Consider the following 5,000-nt stretch of genomic DNA (forward strand, 5'->3'; position numbering starts at 1 on the left):
GCTCGCTCGCTCAGCCAAAAATGGCCAGTTTTGGCCCGTTTTTGGGCTGTTTTGGCCTGTTTTTGGTCCGTTCTTGCATGGCGCGGTGACCGTCGTGAGCGGAGCAAAACGTCAGCCATCTCAGCACCCTGGAACCCCCCGGGTGGCACAGGGCTGGATGGGGCTTTCGTATAGCAGGGACGGTGCTGCCTCACGCTTCGCTCGCTGTTCGCCGCTCGCCGCTCGCTCGCGCAGCCAAAAATGACCAGTTTTGGCCCGTTTTTGGGCTGTTTTGGCCTGTTTATGGTCCGTTCTTGCGTGGTGCGGTGACCGTCGTGAGCGGAGCAAAACGTCAGCCATCTCAGCACCCTGGAACCCCCCGGGTGGCACAGGGCTGGATGGGGCTTTCGTATATAGCAGGGACGGTGCTGCCTCTCGCTTCGCTCGCTGTCCGCCGCTCGCCGCTCGCTCGCGCAGCCAAAAATGGCCAGTTTTGGCCCGTTTTTGGGCCGTTTTGGCCAGTTTTTGGCCTGTTCTTGCATTGCGCGGTGACCGTCGAGAGCGGAGCAAAACGTCAGCCATCTCAGCACCCTGGAACCCCCCGGGTGGCACAGGGCTGGATGGGGCTTTCGTATAGCAGGGACGGTGCTGCCTCTCGCTTCGCTCGCTGTCCGCCGCTCGCCGCTCGCTCGTGCAGCCAAAAATGGCCAGTTTTGGCCCGTTTTTGGGCCGTTTTGGCCAGTTTTTGGCCTGTTCTTGCATTGCGCGGTGACCGTCGAGAGCGGAGCAAAACGTCAGCCATCTCAGCACCCTGGAACCCCCCGGGTGGCACAGGGCTGGATGGGGCTTTCGTATAGCAGGGACGGTGCTGCCTCTCGCTTCGCTCGCTGTCCGCCGCTCGCCGCTCGCTCGTGCAGCCAAAAATGGCCAGTTTTGGCCCGTTTTTGGGCCGTTTTGGCCAGTTTTTGGCCTGTTCTTGCATTGCGCGGTGACCGTCGAGAGCGGAGCAAAACGTCAGCCATCTCAGCACCCTGGAACCCCCCGGGTGGCACAGGGCTGGATGGGGCTTTCGTATAGCAGGGACGGTGCTGCCTCTCGCTTCGCTCGCTGTCCGCCGCTCGCCGCTCGCTCGTGCAGCCAAAAATGGCCAGTTTTGGCCCGTTTTTGGGCCGTTTTGGCCAGTTTTTGGCCTGTTCTTGCATTGCGCGGTGACCGTCGAGAGCGGAGCAAAACGTCAGCCATCTCAGCACCCTGGAACCCCCCGGGTGGCACAGGGCTGGATGGGGCTTTCGTATAGCAGGGACGGTGCTGCCTCTCGCTTCGCTCGCTGTCCGCCGCTCGCCGCTCGCTCGTGCAGCCAAAAATGGCCAGTTTTGGCCCGTTTTTGGGCCGTTTTGGCCAGTTTTTGGCCTGTTCTTGCATTGCGCGGTGACCGTCGAGAGCGGAGCAAAACGTCAGCCATCTCAGCACCCTGGAACCCCCCGGGTGGCACAGGGCTGGATGGGGCTTTCGTATAGCAGGGACGGTGCTGCCTCTCGCTTCGCTCGCTGTCCGCCGCTCGCCGCTCGCTCGTGCAGCCAAAAATGGCCAGTTTTGGCCCGTTTTTGGGCCGTTTTGGCCAGTTTTTGGCCTGTTCTTGCATTGCGCGGTGACCGTCGAGAGCGGAGCAAAACGTCAGCCATCTCAGCACCCTGGAACCCCCCGGGTGGCACAGGGCTGGATGGGGCTTTCGTATAGCAGGGACGGTGCTGCCTCTCGCTTCGCTCGCTGTCCGCCGCTCGCCGCTCGCTCGTGCAGCCAAAAATGGCCAGTTTTGGCCCGTTTTTGGGCCGTTTTGGCCAGTTTTTGGCCTGTTCTTGCATTGCGCGGTGACCGTCGAGAGCGGAGCAAAACGTCAGCCATCTCAGCACCCTGGAACCCCCCGGGTGGCACAGGGCTGGATGGGGCTTTCGTATAGCAGGGACGGTGCTGCCTCTCGCTTCGCTCGCTGTCCGCCGCTCGCCGCTCGCTCGTGCAGCCAAAAATGGCCAGTTTTGGCCCGTTTTTGGGCCGTTTTGGCCAGTTTTTGGCCTGTTCTTGCATTGCGCGGTGACCGTCGAGAGCGGAGCAAAACGTCAGCCATCTCAGCACCCTGGAACCCCCCGGGTGGCACAGGGCTGGATGGGGCTTTCGTATAGCAGGGACGGTGCTGCCTCTCGCTTCGCTCGCTGTCCGCCGCTCGCCGCTCGCTCGTGCAGCCAAAAATGGCCAGTTTTGGCCCGTTTTTGGGCCGTTTTGGCCAGTTTTTGGCCTGTTCTTGCATTGCGCGGTGACCGTCGAGAGCGGAGCAAAACGTCAGCCATCTCAGCACCCTGGAACCCCCCGGGTGGCACAGGGCTGGATGGGGCTTTCGTATAGCAGGGACGGTGCTGCCTCTCGCTTCGCTCGCTGTCCGCCGCTCGCCGCTCGCTCGCGCAGCCAAAAATGGCCAGTTTTGGCCCGTTTTTGGGCCGTTTTGGCCAGTTTTTGGCCTGTTCTTGCATTGCGCGGTGACCGTCGAGAGCGGAGCAAAACGTCAGCCATCTCAGCACCCTGGAACCCCCCGGGTGGCACAGGGCTGGATGGGGCTTTCGTATAGCAGGGACGGTGCTGCCTCTCGCTTCGCTCGCTGTCCGCCGCTCGCCGCTCGCTCGTGCAGCCAAAAATGGCCAGTTTTGGCCCGTTTTTGGGCCGTTTTGGCCAGTTTTTGGCCTGTTCTTGCATTGCGCGGTGACCGTCGAGAGCGGAGCAAAACGTCAGCCATCTCAGCACCCTGGAACCCCCCGGGTGGCACAGGGCTGGATGGGGCTTTCGTATAGCAGGGACGGTGCTGCCTCTCGCTTCGCTCGCTGTCCGCCGCTCGCCGCTCGCTCGTGCAGCCAAAAATGGCCAGTTTTGGCCCGTTTTTGGGCCGTTTTGGCCAGTTTTTGGCCTGTTCTTGCATTGCGCGGTGACCGTCGAGAGCGGAGCAAAACGTCAGCCATCTCAGCACCCTGGAACCCCCCGGGTGGCACAGGGCTGGATGGGGCTTTCGTATAGCAGGGACGGTGCTGCCTCTCGCTTCGCTCGCTGTCCGCCGCTCGCCGCTCGCTCGTGCAGCCAAAAATGGCCAGTTTTGGCCCGTTTTTGGGCCGTTTTGGCCAGTTTTTGGCCTGTTCTTGCATTGCGCGGTGACCGTCGAGAGCGGAGCAAAACGTCAGCCATCTCAGCACCCTGGAACCCCCCGGGTGGCACAGGGCTGGATGGGGCTTTCGTATAGCAGGGACGGTGCTGCCTCTCGCTTCGCTCGCTGTCCGCCGCTCGCCGCTCGCTCGCGCAGCCAAAAATGGCCAGTTTTGGCCCGTTTTTGGGCCGTTTTGGCCAGTTTTTGGCCTGTTCTTGCATTGCGCGGTGACCGTCGAGAGCGGAGCAAAACGTCAGCCATCTCAGCACCCTGGAACCCCCCGGGTGGCACAGGGCTGGATGGGGCTTTCGTATAGCAGGGACGGTGCTGCCTCTCGCTTCGCTCGCTGTCCGCCGCTCGCCGCTCGCTCGTGCAGCCAAAAATGGCCAGTTTTGGCCCGTTTTTGGGCCGTTTTGGCCAGTTTTTGGCCTGTTCTTGCATTGCGCGGTGACCGTCGAGAGCGGAGCAAAACGTCAGCCATCTCAGCACCCTGGAACCCCCCGGGTGGCACAGGGCTGGATGGGGCTTTCGTATAGCAGGGACGGTGCTGCCTCTCGCTTCGCTCGCTGTCCGCCGCTCGCCGCTCGCTCGTGCAGCCAAAAATGGCCAGTTTTGGCCCGTTTTTGGGCCGTTTTGGCCAGTTTTTGGCCTGTTCTTGCATTGCGCGGTGACCGTCGAGAGCGGAGCAAAACGTCAGCCATCTCAGCACCCTGGAACCCCCCGGGTGGCACAGGGCTGGATGGGGCTTTCGTATAGCAGGGACGGTGCTGCCTCTCGCTTCGCTCGCTGTCCGCCGCTCGCCGCTCGCTCGTGCAGCCAAAAATGGCCAGTTTTGGCCCGTTTTTGGGCCGTTTTGGCCAGTTTTTGGCCTGTTCTTGCATTGCGCGGTGACCGTCGAGAGCGGAGCAAAACGTCAGCCATCTCAGCACCCTGGAACCCCCCGGGTGGCACAGGGCTGGATGGGGCTTTCGTATAGCAGGGACGGTGCTGCCTCTCGCTTCGCTCGCTGTCCGCCGCTCGCCGCTCGCTCGCGCAGCCAAAAATGGCCAGTTTTGGCCCGTTTTTGGGCCGTTTTGGCCAGTTTTTGGCCTGTTCTTGCATTGCGCGGTGACCGTCGAGAGCGGAGCAAAACGTCAGCCATCTCAGCACCCTGGAACCCCCCGGGTGGCACAGGGCTGGATGGGGCTTTCGTATAGCAGGGACGGTGCTGCCTCTCGCTTCGCTCGCTGTCCGCCGCTCGCCGCTCGTGCAGCCAAAAATGGCCAGTTTTGGCCCGTTTTTGGGCCGTTTTGGCCAGTTTTTGGCCTGTTCTTGCATTGCGCGGTGACCGTCGAGAGCGGAGCAAAACGTCAGCCATCTCAGCACCCTGGAACCCCCCGGGTGGCACAGGGCTGGATGGGGCTTTCGTATAGCAGGGACGGTGCTGCCTCTCGCTTCGCTCGCTGTTCGCCGCTCGCCGCTCGCTCGCGCAGCCAAAAATGGCCAGTTTTGGCCCGTTTTTGGGCTGTTTTGGCCAGTTTTTGGCCTGTTCTTGCGTGGTGCGGTGACCGTCGTGAGCGGAGCAAAACGTCAGCCATCTCAGCACCCTGGAACCCCCCGGGTGGCACAGGGCTGGATGGGGCTTTCGTATAGCAGGGACGGTGCTGCCTCTCGCTTCGCTCGCTGTTCGCCGCTCGCCGCTCGCTCGCGCAGCCAAAAATGGCCAGTTTTGGCCCGTTTTTGGGCTGTTTTGGCCTGTTTTTGGGCTGTTCTTGTGTGGCGCGGTGACCGTCGTGAGCGGAGCAAAATGTCAGCCATCTCAGCACCCTGGAACCCCCCGGGTGGCACAGGGCTGGATGGG

This window comes from Musa acuminata, unplaced genomic scaffold (genome assembly GCF_036884655.1).
Source record: "Musa acuminata AAA Group cultivar baxijiao unplaced genomic scaffold, Cavendish_Baxijiao_AAA HiC_scaffold_450, whole genome shotgun sequence".
NCBI classification, from domain to species: domain Eukaryota; kingdom Viridiplantae; phylum Streptophyta; class Magnoliopsida; order Zingiberales; family Musaceae; genus Musa; species Musa acuminata.